Raw genomic sequence first — 8,095 nt, forward strand, 5'->3', positions numbered from 1 at the left:
TTTCACAACTCCAGCTGTAGACTGGGATTGTGAGGGAGATCTGGATGACCTGCGTTAGTGTGGGGAATATGATGTTATCAAGCAAGTTGAAAACACACTGCATATCCTTGATAACAAGGCTTTCTTTTTTAACCAGGAAAAGCTCAAACCATTTGGAATTAAATGAACGTTTTTTTTTACTCCAAATTTGTGCTGGGGATGGTGGGACAACTTCACTTGTTTAGGACCATCATGCTTTCCCCCTAAGTCACTAATGTCCCCTAATTGTTTGTGGAAGCTCGTTGTTGTATCCTCATCACCTTCATGGTCCTGTCTCTCCTGTCCTTCACCTCTCTCTCCTGTCCTTCACCTGTCTCTTGCCTGTCAGTCTCGCCTCCTCCTCCCTTTCCTACTCCAGCACCTGCATTCTCATTCTCTACAGCAAACATAAAAAAAACGCAAATTTATAATTATGTAAATATCTATCATATTACTTATAACGTTCCTAATGTAACTGGTTACATTAAATCACTAATTCATTACGGGACCTTACCTCCCTCTCTCTCATCTTGTTTTACTGCTTCCCTGTCTCTGCTTCATGTCAGAAATTTCCCGATATCCATCTACAAACCAATGCAGTAATTTTCAGTTAGTAGCCTATAAATCATGTGGCTTCACTGGGAAAATAATAAAATTGACAGGTAAGAAACATTACCAGAACTAAAAATGCGTCGCGGCCGCACAGTGTCCCATCCAACTCAGTTGAGAGCAGCGCGTTAATTTACATGCAGTTCATGCAGTGACATGCGCTGACGTGGGGGCACTAATACGTCCTCAATTTGGAGTTACCAACACACTTGCTGCGTATTTGAGTAGAAATATACGTCTCCTTCTGTTGGAAATATCTAAATTGATGCATTAAAAAAATTTAATACTGTTGCAAATATTCATGAGATTTATACTGGGGCACAGCTCATTTATACTGGGGCACGTGCCCCAGTAAATGGGGTCTGGCGACGCCGATGCTTGAGGCATACATTGGACGTGAGAAACTGCTCTAAGGATATTTCTGGTAAAACTATAGTTAAAGTGTGGGGGGAAAAATGCCAAGAAATCTTACAATTAAAGGAAATTCATGGTTGTTTTATCTTTCACATTGAACAAAAGGATATTAAAAGGCACCTAATACACAGACACTCCATAAGGAACTATATTTCGAAACTAAAGTTGCTTCTGTGCTTTGGGCTGTAGATATGTCAAACAACAAATTTGACCATTGAACACTGTAGATTGTGCCCCTTTATGTTTTGTGTGATTCCCTAGAAATGACTGCCAACTACTTTAAAGTACCACCTTCCCAACAGTGGGTTTTTCTTCCATTGACAATGGTCAAAATCAGCATCAGAAGTGATGGAAGTGTTGAATGTTTGAAAAAGGCCCATGATCATAATTATGGATGATACCAAGTAGGCTTTGTTGGCCTACCTGATTTTGTAAAACCTCACAAGTAACAATTAGGGTGGTCAATGTGGTAGTTTTCCTGTATATTTTCATCTGATTAAGGGTGATCAACTAATCATATCATTTAATTTAAGTACTAAAGTTGATGAAGGTTTCAAAGAGGAAGTCATTATAAGCAACAACCAGATGCAAAGATAGAAGGTCCTACTGAGATTTGAACTCAGATCGCTGGATTCAGAGTCCAGAGTGCTAACCATTACACCATAGAACCCCTTGATCACTTAGTGCTTACAAGGTTTCCTACCACCAAATGACCATGATATGGGGATTAGATCGCTATGTTCCATATTAAACAGGGTAGACTCGCATTTTGACATAGAACAAACTGGTAAAAATGTCACCTTTGCAGTCAAATTCCATAGTTCAACCCAATTAACCTAGCAAGCATAGGACTCTTTTGTTTTCTGGGATCCTTGGGTGAATGTAAACTTATTTTTACAACTTCAGCGTTCCTTCTTTTTTTAAGCCAAACATCGGACTGGCAGCCATAAAGTAGAGTGAAGATATCGTCAATGATTTTTTGACATTCATAACTTTTCTTGTCCATGAAATGTGTAGCAATGTGGAATCCCACGGGGCCTTGATGGGCTGTCTGAATGTGTACATCAGTAAATGTAAAGAATATAGTCAACTATCTGGTATGTTTAAAATGTATTTATTGGTGTTTCAGAGTGCTTGGTGGGGGAATGTCACCCAATCTAACATTTCATTTCATTCATATCTTACATGGAAGAGAATCATGATGGCCGTACCCTTGTTCAGCAAACATTTTCTTTAGAGAATTAATAGGCTACATGCAATTAAAGACTCAATAGACGTTTTACTGAGAGGTACAGTAAGTTTACTGGAGTTCAAACAAGAGTGCTAACCACTACACCATACAAAACTTAGATGGTTTCAGCTTTAACAGCCTCTGAATTTTGAGTATGCTAGGCTAGTGAATGCACAAGATACATTAAGATATGTTTATGTATGCTCAACTGACCATTCTCACCTTCAGATTATTGAAGTGTTTAAAGTGTAAAATGCCAGCAATTGTCCCATTGACCCTTTTTGGTAGCCTTTAATTTCATTGGCCCTCGAGTTTGAATATGCTACGTTTACGTTTAGCATTGTATCTCTCCCATTACACTAGTAAAGTTGAGATATAGACAGGAAAAATATTCTGTGATGACTCTAATTTGGAAAAGCTAATCGTGTTTCCCTGCAAAACCAAACTGCAATCCTTTGTTAAGAAAATGTGATAAGACTACACTAAAGAAAATGTTGTCCCATTCCCTGTTGTTTGGAAATCCCATAAATCTGTTAAGGTACACTTTTGATGATTTTTCACACAAAGGAATTGTTTAAGGCGATATGAAAGGATATTTTATAGGTCCTGTTCTTCACACAGTCTACAATAAACTGTTGATAACCAGGCTCCAATCCCTCCTATTGTTTGTTTTCCAATCAGATTCCTTGAGGCATACATTGGACGTGAGAAACTGCTCTAAGGATAATTTTGGTAAAACTATAGTTAAAGTGTGGGGGAAAAAATGCCAAGAAATCTTGCAATTAAAGGAAATTCATGGTTGTTTTATCTTTCACATTGAACAAAAGGATATTAAAAGGCACCTAATACACAGACACTCCACAAGGAACTATATTTCGAAACTAAAGTTGCTTCTGTGCTTTGGGCTGTAGATATGTCAAACAACAAATTTGACCATTGAACACTGTAGATTGTGCCCCTTTATGTTTTGTGTGATTCCCTAGAAATGACTGCCAACTACTTTAAAGTACCACCTTCCCAACAGTGGGTTTTTCTTCCATTGACAATGGTCAAAATCAGCATCAGAAGTGATGGAAGTGTTGAATGTTTGAAAAAGGCCCATGATCATAATTATGGATGATACCAAGTAGGCTTTGTTGGCCTACCTGATTTTGTAAAACCTCACAAGTAACAATTAGGGTGGTCAATGTGGTAGTTTTCCTGTATATTTTCATCTGATTAAGGGTGATCAACTAATCATATCATTTAATTTAAGTACTAAAGTTGATGAAGGTTTCAAAGAGGAAGTCATTATAAGCAACAACCAGATGCAAAAATAGAAGGTCCTACTGAGATTTGAACTCAGATCACTGGATTCAGAGTCCAGAGTGCTAACCATTACACCATAGAACCCCTTGATCACTTAGTGCTTACAAGGTTTCCTACCACCAAATGACCATGATATGGGGATTAGATCGCTATGTTCCATATTAAACAGGGTAGACTCGCATTTTGACATAGAACAAACTGGTAAAAATGTCACCTTTGCAGTCAAATTCCATAGTTCAACCCAATTAACCTAGCAAGCATAGGACTCTTTTGTTTTCTGGGATCCTTGGGTGAATGTAAACTTATTTTTACAACTTCAATGTTCCTTCTTTTTTTAAGCCAAACATCGGACTGGCAGCCATAAAGTAGAGTGAAGATATCGTCAATGATTTTTTGACATTCATAACTTTTCTTGTCCATGAAATGTGTAGCAATGTGGAATCCCACGGGGCCTTGATGGGCTGTCTGAATGTGTACATCAGTAAATGTAAAGAATATAGTCAACTATCTGGTATGTTTAAAATGTATTTATTGGTGTTTCAGAGTGCTTGGTGGGGGAATGTCACCCAATCTAACATTTCATTTCATTCATATCTTACATGGAAGAGAATCATGATGGCCGTACCCTTGTTCAGCAAACATTTTCTTTAGAGAATTAATAGGCTACATGCAATTAAAGACTCAATAGACGTTTTACTGAGAGGTACAGTAAGTTTACTGGAGTTCAAACAAGAGTGCTAACCACTACACCATACAAAACTTAGATGGTTTCAGCTTTAACAGCCTCTGAATTTTGAGTATGCTAGGCTAGTGAATGCACAAGATACATTAAGATATGTTTATGTATGCTCAACTGACCATTCTCACCTTCAGATTATTGAAGTGTTTAAAGTGTAAAATGCCAGCAATTGTCCCATTGACCCTTTTTGGTAGCCTTTAATTTCATTGGCCCTCGAGTTTGAATATGCTACGTTTACGTTTAGCATTGTATCTCTCCAATTACACTAGTAAAGTTGAGATATAGACAGGAAAAATATTCTGTGATGACTCTAATTTGGAAAAGCTAATCGTGTTTCCCTGCAAAACCAAACTGCAATCCTTTGTTAAGAAAATGTGATAAGACTACACTAAAGAAAATGTTGTCCCATTCCCTGTTGTTTGGAAATCCCATAAATCTGTTAAGGTACACTTTTGATGATTTTTCACACAAAGGAATTGTTTAAGGCGATATGAAAGGATATTTTATAGGTCCTGTTCTTCACACAGTCTACAATAAACTGTTGATAACCAGGCTCCAATCCCTCCTATTGTTTGTTTTCCAATCAGATTCCTTGAGGCATACATTGGACGTGAGAAACTGCTCTAAGGATAATTTGGTAAAACTATAGTTAAAGTGTGGGGGAAAAAAATGCCAAGAAATCTTGCAATTAAAGGAAATTCATGGTTGTTTTATCTTTCACATTGAACAAAAGGATATTAAAAGGCACCTAATACACAGACACTCCACAAGGAACTATATTTCGAAACTAAAGTTGCTTCTGTGCTTTGGGCTGTAGATATGTCAAACAACAAATTTGACCATTGAACACTGTAGATTGTGCCCCTTTATGTTTTGTGTGATTCCCTAGAAATGACTGCCAACTACTTTAAAGTACCACCTTCCCAACAGTGGGTTTTTCTTCCATTGACAATGGTCAAAATCAGCATCAGAAGTGATGGAAGTGTTGAATGTTTGAAAAAGGCCCATGATCATAATTATGGATGATACCAAGTAGGCTTTCTTGGCCTACCTGATTTTGTAAAACCTCACAAGTAACAATTAGGGTGGTCAATGTGGTAGTTTTCCTGTATATTTTCATCTGATTAAGGGTGATCAACTAATCATATCATTTAATTTAAGTACTAAAGTTGATGAAGGTTTCAAAGAGGAAGTCATTATAAGCAACAACCAGATGCAAAAATAGAAGGTCCTACTGAGATTTGAACTCAGATCACTGGATTCAGAGTCCAGAGTGCTAACCATTACACCATAGAACCCCTTGATCACTTAGTGCTTACAAGGTTTCCTACCACCAAATGACCATGATATGGGGATTAGATCGCTATGTTCCATATTAAACAGGGTAGACTCGCATTTTGACATAGAACAAACTGGTAAAAATGTCACCTTTGCAGTCAAATTCCATAGTTCAACCCAATTAACCTAGCAAGCATAGGACTCTTTTGTTTTCTGGGATCCTTGGGTGAATGTAAACTTATTTTTACAACTTCAATGTTCCTTCTTTTTTTAAGCCAAACATCGGACTGGCAGCCATAAAGTAGAGTGAAAATATCATAAATGATTTTTTGACATTCATAACTTTTCTTGTCCATGAAATGTGTAGCAATGTGGAATCCCACGGGGCCTTGATGGGCTGTCTGAATGTGTACATCAGTAAATGTAAAGAATATAGTCAACTATCTGGTATGTTTAAAATGTATTTATTGGTGTTTCAGAGTGCTTGGTGGGGGAATGTCACCCAATCTAACATTTCATTTCATTCATATCTTACATGGAAGAGAATCATGATGGCCGTACCCTTGTTCAGCAAACATTTTCTTTAGAGAATTAATAGGCTACATGCAATTAAAGACTCAATAGACGTTTTACTGAGAGGTACAGTAAGTTTACTGGAGTTCAAACAAGAGTGCTAACCACTACACCATACAAAACTTAGATGGTTTCAGCTTTAACAGCCTCTGAATTTTGAGTATGCTAGGCTAGTGAATGCACAAGATACATTAAGATATGTTTATGTATGCTCAACTGACCATTCTCACCTTCAGATTATTGAAGTGTTTAAAGTGTAAAATGCCAGCAATTGTCCCATTGACCCTTTTTGGTAGCCTTTAATTTCATTGGCCCTCGAGTTTGAATATGCTACGTTTACGTTTAGCATTGTATCTCTCCCATTACACTAGTAAAGTTGAGATATAGACAGGAAAAATATTCTGTGATGACTCTAATTTGGAAAAGCTAATCGTGTTTCCCTGCAAAACCAAACTGCAATCCTTTGTTAAGAAAATGTGATAAGACTACACTAAAGAAAATGTTGTCCCATTCCCTGTTGTTTGGAAATCCCATAAATCTGTTAAGGTACACTTTTGATGATTTTTCACACAAAGGAATTGTTTAAGGCGATATGAAAGGATATTTTATAGGTCCTGTTCTTCACACAGTCTACAATAAACTGTTGATAACCAGGCTCCAATCCCTCCTATTGTTTGTTTTCCAATTAGATTCCTTGAGGCATACATTGGACGTGAGAAACTGCTCTAAGGATAATTTTGGTAAAACTATAGTTAAAGTGTGGGGGGGGAAATGCCAAGAAATCTTGCAATTAAAGGAAACTCATGGTTGTTTTATCTTTCACATTGAATAAAAGGATATTAAAAGGCACCTAATACACAGACACTCCACAAGGAACTATATTTCGAAACTAAAGTTGCTTCTGTGCTTTGGACTGTAGATATGTCAAACAACAAATTTGACCATTGAACACTGTAGATTGTGCCCCTTTATGTTTTGTGTGATTCCCTAGAAATGACTGCCAACTACTTTAAAGTACCACCTTCCCAACAGTGGGTTTTTCTTCCATTGACAATGGTCAAAATCAGCATCAGAAGTGATGGAAGTGTTGAATGTTTGAAAAAGGCCCATGATCATAATTATGGATGATACCAAGTAGGCTTTGTTGGCCTACCTGAATTTGTAAAACCTCACAAGTAACAATTAGGGTGGTCAATGTGGTAGTTTTCCTGTATATTTTCATCTGATTAAGGGTGATCAACTAATCATATCATTTAATTTAAGTACTAAAGTTGATGAAGGTTTCAAAGAGGAAGTCATTATAAGCAACAACCAGATGCAAAAATAGAAGGTCCTACTGAGATTTGAACTCAGATCGCTGGATTCAGAGTCCAGAGTGCTAACCATTACACCATAGAACCCCTTGATCACTTTGTGCTTACAAGGTTTCCTACCACCAAATGACCATGATATGGGGATTAGATCGCTATGTTCCATATTAAACAGGGTAGACTCGCATTTTGACATAGAACAAACTGGTAAAAATGTCACCTTTGCAGTCAAATTCCATAGTTCAACCCAATTAACCTAGCAAGCATAGGACTCTTTTGTTTTCTGGGATCCTTGGGTGAATGTAAACTTATTTTTACAACTTCAATGTTCCTTCTTTTTTTAAGCCAAACATCGGACTGGCAGCCATAAAGTAGAGTGAAAATATCATAAATGATTTTTTGACATTCATAACTTTTCTTGTCCATGAAATGTGTAGCAATGTGGAATCCCACGGGGCCTTGATGGGCTGTCTGAATGTGTACATCAGTAAATGTAAAGAATATAGTCAACTATCTGGTATGTTTAAAATGTATTTATTGGTGTTTCAGAGTGCTTGGTGGGGGAATGTCACCCAATCTAACATTTCATTTCATTCATATTCTTACAGGAACGAG

At 37.2% G+C, this 8,095-nt stretch overlaps 4 non-coding genes across 4 annotated transcripts; all 4 read right to left on the reverse strand.

The window, feature by feature from the left end:
- Positions 1 to 1,639: 1,639 nt before the first annotated feature.
- trnaq-cug lies at positions 1,640 to 1,711 on the reverse strand. Its single transcript has one exon. It is a non-coding gene; the product is annotated as a tRNA-Gln (tRNA).
- A 1,881-nt stretch (positions 1,712 to 3,592) lies between these two features.
- Positions 3,593 to 3,664, reverse strand: trnaq-cug. The gene has a single exon. It is a non-coding gene; the product is annotated as a tRNA-Gln (tRNA).
- A 1,881-nt stretch (positions 3,665 to 5,545) lies between these two features.
- On the reverse strand, positions 5,546 to 5,617 carry trnaq-cug. Its single transcript has one exon. It is a non-coding gene; the product is annotated as a tRNA-Gln (tRNA).
- A 1,881-nt stretch (positions 5,618 to 7,498) lies between these two features.
- Positions 7,499 to 7,570, reverse strand: trnaq-cug. Its single transcript has one exon. It is a non-coding gene; the product is annotated as a tRNA-Gln (tRNA).
- Between the last annotated feature and the right edge of the window lie 525 nt (positions 7,571 to 8,095).

Source organism: Cyprinodon tularosa, unplaced genomic scaffold (assembly GCF_016077235.1).
Source record: "Cyprinodon tularosa strain WSP-4 unplaced genomic scaffold, ASM1607723v1 ctg716, whole genome shotgun sequence".
In the NCBI taxonomy this organism is placed as follows: Eukaryota; Metazoa; Chordata; class Actinopteri; order Cyprinodontiformes; family Cyprinodontidae; genus Cyprinodon; species Cyprinodon tularosa.